We start from the raw sequence: 12,294 nt of genomic DNA on the forward strand, positions 1-12,294 counted from the left end.
AAGATCATGTAGTAAATTGATATTCAGAGCTGGGATTAGATTCAAAGACTCTTCTTCATTTCTATTTTAGGATTCTTTTCTCAATGCCGGAATATGTTCTTGAAAATCATGATAATCTTGAAAGTTACGACATCCAGAGCTTCTCATATCCTACTTAAAATGCAGCTAAGGCAATGTTACATATTTATACTAGCATTTTTTTAAAAAGGTGCAAGTGAGTGATCCCTGGGTAGTGCAGCGGTTTGGCGCCTGCCTTTGGCCCAGGGCGCGATCCTGGAGACCCGGGATCAAATCCCACTTCGGGCTCCCGGTGCATGGAGCCTGCTTCTCCCTCTGCCTGTGTCTCTGCCTCTCTCTCTCTCTCTCTCTGTGTGACTATCATAAATAAATAAAAATTTATTAAAAAAAAAAGGTGCAAGTGATTTTTTATTCAACATAGAGATAATGTTAGGTCATAAGCCTTTGCTTTGTTAATTTTTCTCTGTGTCTTATCCAGTAAGAGAGGGGCCTGATAGGACCTGAAGATGGTAGGGAACATGCCAGTCATTATGAATTGTTAGACTGGGAGCTGGAACTGGAGCTGGCTCTGGAAATCATAAAAATGCCAGATGATGTGGGGACAGGGATGGTGTTGGGATGATGACTCCTAGCATGATGAAGTGGACTCTAGAACCTGTAGAAAAGGGGACAGAATAAAGGATGCTGTAGAGCCACTGTTAAATTCATGCTAATCATGAGAGCCAGTTCTGTTTTTATTCTGTGGAGCATTCTACTACATGCCAGCTAAGATTTAGGATTATCACAGATAATGAAATAAAATTCATCTGAGGTCTGCAAAACATTTTTATTTTGCAAAGTACCATCACAAATGTTACTCTCTTTGATCTTTGCAATATCCGTGTGAAATGAATAGAAGGGATATTGGTGAGCAGAAAATGTTAAATACTAATGGATGTCAAGACAATAGTGTGTTACAAACCACTAAAGGATATAAAAATACACATAGTCTTGGCTCTTGCAGTGTACACAGCTTTATGGAGATGGGATGGGGAAAAAAGCCAAATTTAGTGTAAGGCAAGTTGAAAAAGATTTAAAAATTCAGCGTACCATGGGAATTTAAAAGGAATGATGGTATTATAACTGATGGAAATTTTAGTATTTTGACTTTGATTTCATACCACTTGAAAGGATCACAACTATAAAAGGATCTCTTTACATTTTTTAATTGTATGTTACTTTGCTGTTAAATAAGGCATAACATTTCATAAGGCTATTTTGGAACTATAATCAATGACCACACAATAGCGGTCCAGCTCTCTAACAATACTAGACAAACTGGATGCCCTCTTACACCTGAACAAATCTGCATGAAAAAGTACTAAGGTTTTAGATGTAGACTTGTGTACTTTGTTTCCTCTTTCTAGTGTATTAAGAAATGACATACACTTTAACTTGCCAAAAGCAATGCTTGCGTTCTAGTGGCAACATGCTACTTCTGTTACATAGTAAAGTGAATACCAGAACTACAAAGGCAGGAGGTATAAGTAAATTTTTATTAGGAAGGAAAGTTGTCAACTTAAATAGCAGCAAATGAAGAGTGAATAAGGAAACTCCTGTTGACATGCAAGATCTCCATCATATACAGGATACAGGAGGCCTTTTAATTTGTGACATCCAGCCCAGAAATGTCAAATGCTTTTCCATTTAATCTCATACTTCTGGATTCCTACCAAAAAAGAATACATTAAGAACATGGAAAAGTTGCTTACTGAAAAGGAAACCCTGGGAAAAAGAGAGGGAAAATAGAAATTAAGTTATGTAGAATACTCTTTAAATGATAATTAACTACATTTTCATATCTTCAAAGTAATACAAAACACAATTACTTGCAGAACTGGTTCAGATTACTTAAATACCAGATACATTTTTAGTCCTCTATGTAAGTGTTCAGAAGTTACTTATGTTTATGTGAAATGAAGCTATTAATAGTTTTCTACAACAGTAACTGCACACCAGGAGGGCTAAGGCAAACACAAATCAAGGAATGGGTTTTTCCCAAAGCTACAGTGTGAAAAGACTATAAACATTTGATTCCATATACACATGAATGGGTTTCTTTGCTATAGAACATTCAAGAGGAATAAGAAATGGAAATGTGTACAAAGGTTTCTTGAGGGGGAGAAGGATTACACCCTGTATGCACTTAGTTTTCTAATCTCTTTTGCAACATCACAGTCTTCTCCTGCACTGTCTGCTGTCTATAATGTTAGGTTGTCTCTGAGCAACCTCATGATGAGGATGCTGTCCTTTTTTTTTTTTTTTTTTTTTTTTTAAGATTTTATTTATTCATGAGAGACAAAGAGAGGCAGAGACATAGGCAGAGGGAGAAGCGGCTCCCTACAGGGAGTCTGATGTGACACTCGATCCCAGGACCCCAGGATCACACCGTGAGCCGGAGATGGAGGCCCAACCACTGAGCCACCCAGGTGCCCTGAGGGTTGCTTTGGATGAGGCTTCATTTACTGTATCAAGTTCTGATGTGGCCTCATCAAAAGCCATTTTAACCAGTGTGTAGGCAAGCTTGGATTATTAAGGCTCTCATAGAGAAACACAGGGAAGTTAAGAGCCAGCTGCAGGAATATTGGGTGTGTAGGTTGTATCTCTTTCTTGCTTATATCAAAAACCTCTTGGTAAACAACTTGGGAATTACCTATCATTTGTTTTTGATCTTGACCACTTGCACTTCAGCAACATACCAAAAGCAATCTTTCCTCATTTTTTGGTAGAAGACCTTACTCTAGATTAGTTGCATTGGCTGTTAAATACATAGCCAACAAATAACTTTTTACTAATTTTGATTACTGGATCCTGTTTATTCTTTGAGCTCAGCTGGTATTTGACTATTTCACTTCATGGTTGCTATTCTTTTCTACCCCATATTATGCATTTATTATATGCTTTAGGATAACATATGAGTGGTGTTAATTGACTCTAATTTTTTGAAAATTTCAGTGTTTATTGCTATCACGGATTTTTTTTTTCTATCACGAAATTAATCTAGCTCATAGATCCCCTTCAAAAGAATGAAAATAGTGCTTCTATCCAGGATGTACCGACAGGGATTAATATCCTTACACCCTAAACAACTAAGTGGATTAAAGATATGAAACAACACTTCCTAAGACATTGCCATCAGGCAGCAAAAGTCTTTGATCCCTGAGTGACAGGAAATAAATTATGTGAGACTTAAGATTGCTCTAGCCTGGAGAGAGTTTTTAGGCATAGTGTAGGTCAGTAGAACCCAGGAGGAGCCACGAGATCTTCCTGAGTTGAAGAGAAGGAGCTGATAGGCTGTAGGGAGCCAAGGCAGCTAGAGGTCACAGGACAGAACATCAGAGAAAGAGTTACAGGAGAATTTTCAAGAATTCAGTTGAGTACTAATCAGTACATGCCTGTGAGGGAACTACTTGAGGCTAGGAAGAACCACTCAAAAGGAATTGAGGGAACAATATAATACTCCTACCTTACTACATACAATACCAGGAATAGAGCTCTGAATCCATCAGAAAATCTTAATCACTGAGTGTCAGAGCATCTCCAACATTCTGGTTGTCATTTTTAGATGTTTGGGTTGGGTCTTTTATTCTGTCTTTACTGAAAATGTAGTCAACCTTTTTTTCTAGGTTCTAGAATATATGGGATTTATAACAACTTCTAATGTCCTAGTTTCCTAATCCTATCAACTATGTCATGTTTAGGCTGTTTTTGATTGATATTTTTACTCATTATGGCTCTGTTTTCTTTTCCTTATTCTTTTTTTTTAAACCTGCTTAGAAATCAATTGAAGCTTATCAGGCATGTAAAGGAAGAAGACATTGCAAATTTTACCTTGTGGGTGAGGATATTTTTGTATTCCTATAAATATTCTTGAAACTTTTTCTGGAATATATTGAAGTCACTTGTAAAGTGTTTGATCCTTTAAGATAGTGCTTTTAATCTTTGTTAAGTGGGACCATTTAATCTAATTGCCCCACTACTGAGGCAGAACCTTTCTTAGTACTTTACCTGATGCCCTGTGAATAATGACGTTTTCCATTTGGCTGGTCATCTGGTTACAGATGTTAAATTGAAGTTCCGGTTATTCCTTCAAGGTTTGTTTTTAAGTTCTGTTGGGATCATTAGAGAGTAAGTAGTCTTTACTCTAGGACTGATTTAGCGACGCCGAGGTCTCTACTTATTGCCCAGAATATACAAAGTCTTTCTCTGCTTTGATTGGGTGGAACCTCCATTGTTCCAAGCTCTGTTTGAACCTTGCATTGTTCTTTTTTTTTTTTCTTTAAACTCCTCAGCAGTTGTTTTCTGCCTGACCTCGTAGAATTTTACTCTTAAGTGTATGTAGATTAGTATTGAGTCAGAATCAAGTGAACCCCTACCTAGATGCTTAGAGCTTTTTTCTGCTTAACTCCTCCTCTCTGATACAGTATTCTGGTAATTCCTGTCACCTGTACTTTACTGAACTTATATCTTTGTCTTTTCGAATTAAGTAGTTTGCTGTGCTGTTTTGAATCTTCCTGCCTGCTGTAGTGTCTAGAGCATGTCTCTTGGCAGAAAGTCAAGATGTTCATGGGGCTTATCTAGCTTGTTTGCTTCTGTCAGGGAATGCAGATCTACACTAATTATTGTCCACTGTCTATAAACTGCTATGTCATATGTTTTGTCTAGTTTTGTAGTTGTTTACTGTCTGAGGGTAAATCTGGTACCCGTTACTCTGTAACAGTTAGAAGTATAAATCCTAAACTACTGGATTATTGTGAGAAGTTGGTAAAGACTTCTGGGTGAAGTTACAAGGAAGGAATAATGATGAACCATGGCTGATTTTTATAGTTAATGGCCGTTTAGGAATTGTTTATGGGCCCCTGGAGTAGTTGGCTCAGGCTTAGCAGTGGTCTGTCTTTTTATTTCTTTTTAAAGATTTTATTTATTTATTCATGAGAGGCAGAGAGAGAGAGGCGGAGACATAGGCAGAGGGAGAAGTAGGTTCCATACAGGGAGCCTGATGTGGGACTCGATCCTGGGACCTCGGGATCACACCCTGAGGCAGACGCTCAACTGCTGAGCCATCCAGGCACCCCTGGTTTGTCTTTTTCAACCAGATCTAGCAGATAAGATAATGTCAATAGAAATGCACTATACAAATGTACTTATTGTTTTTAGCTTAGAGTTTATTGAATGTTCTTACTAATAAACTGTACTGCCTCATAATAGACTTTTGACTTTTGGAATTTAAAATGAAAATAATTGGGTTACCTTTATGCTTAGAGGAGTTGGAGTGGGTGATGATACCTTCAGTATTGTTCCTAATTACCAAAAATTGGTTTCAGTAGGCTTTGATGTCATTGGAGAAAGACTGCTTCTCTCTGATCTCACTGATCTCATGTGAGATCCTAAATCTCACATTGTAACATTAGTAAAGTAATTGCCAAAAAAACCATATTTCTAAAGAACGTATTGTGTCGCTATATTATTCTTGGGTTTTTGTATTTAGGGACTTGCACATACATACTCAGTGAACATTTGGTTTGTGAATCTTTATTTATTTTTTACATTTGTTTTATTTAAGTTCAGTTTGCCAACATATAGTATAACACCCAGTGCTCATCCCATCAAGTGCCTTTCTCAGTGTCCATCACTCAGTTACCCCAACTCCCCGCCTACCTCTCCATCCACAACCCTTTGTTTCCCAGAGTTAGGAGTCTCTCATGGTTTATCTCCCTCTCTAATTTTTCCCACTCAGTTTTCCTCCTTTCCCTTATAATCTCTTTCACTATTTTGTATAATCCACATATGAGTGAAACCATATGATGATTGTCCTTCTCCAATTGACTTATTTCACTCAGGTTAATACCCTCCAGTTCCATTCATGTTGAAGCAAATGGTGGGTATTTGTCCTTTCTGATGGCTGAGTACTATTCCATTGTGTGTGTGTGTGTGTGTATAGTGTGTATATATACGGCATCTTCTTTATCCATTCATCTGTTGAAGGACATCGTGGCACGTTCCACAGTTTGGCTGTTGTGGACATTGCTGCTATGAACATTGGGGTGCTGGTGTCCCAGAGTTCACTACATCTGTATCTTTGGGGTAAATACCCAGTAGTACAATTTAACTTCTTGAGGAACCTCCACACTGTTTTCCAGAATGGCTGTACCAGTTTGCATTCCCACCAACAGTGCCAGAGGGTTCCCCCTACTCCACATCTTCTCCAACATTTGTTGTTTCCTGTCTTGTTGATTTTTTGCCATTCTTACTGGTGTGAGGTGGTATCTCATTGTGGTTTTGATTTGTATTTCCCTGATGGCAAGTGATGCAAAGGATTTTCTCATATGCTTGTTGGTCATGTCTGTGTCTTCCTCTGTGAAATTTCTGTTCATGTCTTCTGCCCGTTTCATGATTAGATTTTTTGTTGATGTGGAATCTTTATTAAGACTGTTCACTTGTCAGTCATATCATTAACTTTCTATATGTCAAACATAGTAGTAGATATGAGCGAGGTAAAATAAATAGGAGATAGAATTCCTTATTAGAAGATCATATGAGATATCACATGTATAAGGCAACAATATATTCTAGCAAAGATTAATGGAGTACAGAGTGATTATGTCAGCTTTCAGGGCGAAATGGAGGGGCTGGATTTTGAGAACATTGATGGATATACATTGATTCAGTAAGAGGATAAGGGAGGAAAAGTCCCTGTTCTGAAAAGAAGGAATGGTGTGTTGCAGGGTGATAGCTGAGACTGACAAAATTATTCTGTAGAAAACAAGCAAATTAAATTGGCTTGAATGGAATTCTCTGTAGGGCAGCCCAGGTGGCTTAGTGGTTTAGTGTTGCCTTCGGTCCAGGGCATGATCCTGGAGACCCAGGATCGAGTCCCACGTTGGGCTCCCTGCATGGAGCCTGCTTCTCCCTCTGCCTGTGCCTGTGTCTCTGCCTCTCTCTCCTGTGTCTCTCATGAATAAATAAATAAAATTAAAAAAAAAAAAAAGAAGATAGTCAGAAATTAGGCCTGTAGAGCTGATTGGGGTGTGAGGAATGTAGCAGATTTTTTGCAATAGTCTGAAGAGAGAGACAATTCTGATTGCCCTATATGTTAAAAAGTAGAAAAATTAAAGAATTTTGTGTTCACTAAGTAAGTTTTATGGATGCTGACTTATTTTAAGATAAACTATGAAGCTAATTAATTAAGACACTGTTACTGTGTTTGATTGCAATAAAGTAAAAACCCATTCTTTATCGGGATTTGAAAAACACTACTTACAGAAGTGAACATATAGAAGTTTTACATGGGGGCACTTAGGTGGCTGAGTCAGTTAAATGTCTGCCTTTGGTTTGGGTCATGATCCTGGAGTCTTGGGATCAAGCCCTGAGTTAGGCTCCCTGCTTAGTAGGAAGCCTAATTCTCTGTCTGCCTCTGTTTTACGTGTTATGACGTACTATAAGGGGAAAAAAGGAATCTTTTAAATCGCAATAATAATTGAAGAATTTCTAACTGAACTTTGAGTAGGGCTGAATTTTATTTGTTCGTTTGTTTGTTGTTCCAGGTTGCTGCTTTTGCTAAGAGAGCACCCATGACCCAGATGGTATGTTTTTCAAGATAAAGTGTTCTGTTGCCTTTATTGATTAACTAAACAAATTCAGGTTAATATATTTTGTGGATAGCACTTCCCTGTTCCAATTATAAGTTAATATCTTGAGCAGTGGATAATTTTGTGTTTAAAGCTATGTATGTATATGGTGGTGAATAGGAAAGACCAAATCACTCTGAACTCTATTGAATGAACTCTATTGAATTATGTATTAAGTAACAGATTTTTTCACACTACCTACTATGTATACTCTGTAGTGCATAAAATAAAAAAAGTGTTTTACTTCTGGTTTAATAATTAAAGTAGACTTTAAGGGGCTGGATAAAACAAGTTGTGGCTGAATATGGCATATTGTACTTTTGGTGTCAAAAATAAATAACTCCTTTTAGAATTTTTTGACATTTTTGTAGCTGACTTAAAGGTTTGATTTTTATCCAGATTTTAGTTGTATATCAAAATTATTATTTGTTTTTAGTGTTCAGTCTATGGATTTTGACAAATGTATATTCATCCCTAAATTCATTCATGTTGTCTCTTTGTAGTCAACTTCTCCCTCATCTCAACTCCTAGCAACCGCTGATCTGTTTTTTGTTCCTATAGTCTTCCTTTCTGTTATGTCATTTAAATAGAATCATTTAGTATGTAGCATTTAAAGTCTAGCTTCTTTCATTTAGCATAATGCATTTGGATTCATTCATGTTATATGTACTAGTAATTTGTTCTTCTTTTTATTGCTGAGCTGTGTTCTACCATATGGGGATATACCATAGTTTATCTATTCACCACTTGATGGACATTTGGGGAGTTTCTAGTTTTTGGTGATTATTTCAGTCATACTTTTTTTCTTTTTTTTTTCTTTTTTGGTGATAAAATACTTCTATATAACAATATTTATAAAACAAAATACGTAACATAAAATTTACCATCTTAGCCATTTTTAAGTGTACAGTTCAGTGGTATTAAGTACATTCACATTGTAATGCAGTGATACCATCCCTTCCTGTAACTCTTTTCATCTTGTAAAATTCAACTGTATACCTATTAAACAATAACAACCCATTCTCTATTCCCTCCAACTCCTGGCAAGCAGTATATTGTACTTTCTATCTTTATGAATTTGACTCTAAGCAGTTCATATGAGAGGAGTAATACATAGCATTTATCTTTTTGTGACTGGGTTATTTCACTTAGCATAATGTCCTTGAGGTCCATCCATGTTGTAGCATAGCACAAGATTTCCTTTCTTTTTAAGGCTGAATAATATTCCATTGTATATTCCATATATCTATTCCATATATATATGTATACACACACACACACACACACACCTCATTTTGCTTATTTATATACTTACTGTTTGTTGGGTATAGGTTGCTTCCATAGTTTAGCTATTGTGAATAATGTGGCTATGAACATGAATGTAAAATATTTCTTCAACAGCTCATTTTCAGTTCTTTTGAGTATATATTCAGAAATGGAATTGCTAGATTATATGGTAATTCTATTTTTAATTTTTTGAGGAACCACCATACTTTTTTCCACAGTGGCTATACCATTTTATAGTCTCATCAGCAGTGCACAAAGGTTTCAGTTTCTCTACCTCCTTGCCAACAATTGTTATTTTCTATTTTTTGACAGTAGCCATCTTAACGGGTATGAAATTGTAGTTGTGTTTTTTTTTTTTTTTTTTGTACTTTTGATTTGCATTTCCCTAATGATTGGTGCCAATGAACATCTTTTTATGGGCTTATTGGCCATTTGTATATCTTTTTTGGAACAATATCTATTTATGTCTTTTTTTCCAATTTTGAATTGGGTTGTTTTTTGTTGTTGAGGCTTAGGAGTTCTTTATATATTCTGGATAATCCTTATCCGATATATGATTTACAAATATTTTCTCCCAGTCTCTGTGTTGCTTTTTCACTCTGTGGGTGTTATCTTTTGATGCACAAAAGTTTTTCATGAAGTTGAGTTTGTCTATTTTTCCTTTCTTTTTCTTGCTCTGTCTTTAGTGTCATACCTAAGAAATCATTGGTAAATTAAGTGTCATGAGGCTTTTGTCCTATGTTTTCTTCTAAGAGTTTTATTATTTTAGGTCCTACATTAGATACTTGATCTACTTTGAGTTAATTTTTGTGTATATATTAGGTAAGAATTCAGTTTTCATTCTTTTGTGTGGATATTCAGTTTTCCTAGGACCACTTATTGAAAAGACTGTTCTTTTTTCCCTTTGAAGGTTATTGGCACTCTTGTCAAAAATCACTTGATCATATATGTGAAAGTTTGTTTCTAGGCTCCCTATTCCATTGGTCCATAGGTCTGTTTTTGTGGCAATACCGCACTATTTTTTTTCGTTGTTGTTGTTTTTTGTTTGTTTTTAAAGATTTTATTCATTTATTTGAGAGAGAGAGAGAGACTGTATTCATACCCCTCACACAAGTGGGAGGGAGGGGCAGAGGGAGAGGGAGTAGCAGCGAACCCAAGGCAGGGCTGGATCCCAGGACCCTGGGATCATGACCTGAGCTGAAGGCAGATATTTAATCATAACTGAGCCACTCAGGTGCCCCAGCACCACACTGTTTATGTTACTGTAGTTTTATAGTAAAATTTGAAATCAGGAAGTGTGAGCCCTCTGGTTTTCCTGTTCTTTTTCAAGATTGTTTTGGCTCTTTGGGGTCCCTTGAGATTTCATGTGAATTTTAGGGTGGATTTTCCTATACAGCAAAAAATGTGATTAGGGTTTTGTTGCATTGAATCTGTTGATCTGTTTGGCTAGTATGACATTTTAACTATATTAAGTCTTCCAGTGTTACTAACATGGGATGTGGTTCCATTTATTTATGTCTTCTTTAATTTCTTTCATCAATGTTTTGTAGTTTTCATTGTAAAGTCTTTTGCCTTTTTGGTTAAGTTAATTTATAATTATTTTCTTTTTGATGCTATTGTGAATGGAATTCTTTTGTAATTGTCTTTTCAGATTGTTTGTTGTGTGTAGAAATGCAGTTTGTTTTTGTATGTATGTTGATTTTATATCCTGCTACTTAGCTGAATTAATTTATTAGTACTAAGACCTTTTTTGTGGAGTCTTTAGGGTTTTCTTACATAGAAGATCATATTATCTGCAAATAGATAATTTTACTTTGTTCTTTTCAATTTGGATGCCTTGTATTTTTTTTTTCCTTGCCGAGTTGCTCTGGCTAGAGCTTCCAGTACTGTATTGAAAAGAAGCAGGGCAAGTGGGCTTCCTTTCCTTGTTCCTGATCTTAGAGGAATAGCTTTCAGTCTTTCACCATTGAGTATGATATTTGCTGGGGGTTTTTCACATATGACTTATATTGAGGTAATTTCCTTCTGTTCCATCATGAGAGGGTATTGAATTTTTTCAAATGCTTTTTTTTTTACATCAATTGAGATGATCATATGGGTTTTTCATTTTGTTGATGTAGCATATTACACTGATGAATTTTCATGTCTAATAATCCTTGCATTCCAGGAGTAAATCCCACTTGGTGATGGTGTGTAATCCTTTTAACATGCAGTTACACATTTAAAAAATATCATTCCATTAATAGAATATTTATCAGTAGAATTATCCTTAGTGTTTTATTAATATAATTTATTAATAGAATGTTATTTGTCATTATTAAAAAGATCACAATGATTTTACTATTGTTTTTTCGGGTTGGAGTTGCATTTCTTTTAAAAAATGGCATTAATACATAACCAAGGGCAGCCCTGGTGGCGCAGCGGTTTAGTGCTGCCTGCAGCCTGGGGTGTGATCCTGGAGACCTGGGATCGAGTCCCACATCGGGCTCCCTGCATGGAACCTGCTTCTCCCTCTGCCTGTGTCTCTGCCTCTCTCTCTCTCTCTCTCTCTCTCTCTTTGGCTCTCATGAATAAATAAATAAAATCTTAAAAAAAATTTTAAAAAATACATAACCAAAAAAATTTTTAAACAGATCTTGTGGGTAGGAGAAGAGACCTGCAATTTATGGTTAATTTGAGTATGTAAAGGGAGGTGATACAAAATTGTTAGAAATGGGGAATATTGAATCTTGTGGCGTTTCCTGACTATTGAAAAATCACATTGCTTTCTTTAATATAGTACCAGATCAGTAATGTGTAGATAGGTCTGTATAGTTAACCTTCTTATGGTAGCTTTGAAACCTACCTATTTAGAAAAGTCAAGTAATTCTCTTATGTTAAAGATCATACTTATCCTTAAAGATGGCAAAGGTTGGGCATGGAAAGTCAATTTTAACTTTCTTGAAGGAATATTTGGGTTGAAAGTGATGGAAACTGTACTTTTGCCTTGGGGAAGTTGTGAACATACACAATTAGCTATGTTGTGATCTCAAAAAGGCTATTGATTATTTATAAGGATTATCTAATTCTTTATGTGCTACAGAAATAAAGACATCTTGAGCAACATATACTCTGACTCAGAGAATGTTGCTTTAGATTCCAGCTCCTCAGGCTAGAGACTAAAAGAGTCTGCAACTTTGAACTGTTCTGTTGTTTCTGAATGTTTTAGATAAGTTACATGACTTTCATAGTATCTCTATAGATATAAGGGTACGCTTTATTGTGTTCTCAGGGAACATCTCCAAAATAAGCAAAACATTTTAGGCAGAGTCTCAGCATTTTA

General features: G+C 36.1%; 1 protein-coding gene and 1 long non-coding RNA gene across 12 annotated transcripts in view; one reads left to right on the forward strand and one right to left on the reverse strand.

Annotated features, from left to right (window-relative positions):
- The window catches only part of FUT8 (fucosyltransferase 8), a 301,575-nt gene that overhangs the window by 41,031 nt on the left and 248,250 nt on the right, over positions 1-12,294 (forward strand). For 7 of the 11 annotated variants that reach the window (XM_077909648.1, XM_077909645.1, XM_077909649.1 and 4 more), the window contains exon 2: positions 7,602-7,640. The exons of 2 other annotated variants lie outside the window; for them this stretch is intronic. The gene's annotated coding sequence lies outside the window, so the exon portion shown is untranslated. Of the gene's footprint in view, positions 1-3,870; positions 3,896-7,601; positions 7,641-12,294 lie in introns of those variants that run through there. 2 more of the 11 variants (XM_077909646.1, XM_077909652.1) reach the window with 2 other exon arrangements.
- LOC144320743 (uncharacterized) lies at positions 1,535-4,372 on the reverse strand. The gene is made up of 2 exons (XR_013386346.1): positions 4,066-4,372; positions 1,535-1,726 (listed from the first exon to the last, which is right to left on the reverse strand). It is a non-coding gene; the product is annotated as an uncharacterized LOC144320743 (long non-coding RNA).

The sequence above is a fragment of the Canis aureus genome, chromosome 9 (genome assembly GCF_053574225.1).
Source record: "Canis aureus isolate CA01 chromosome 9, VMU_Caureus_v.1.0, whole genome shotgun sequence".
NCBI classification, from domain to species: domain Eukaryota; kingdom Metazoa; phylum Chordata; class Mammalia; order Carnivora; family Canidae; genus Canis; species Canis aureus.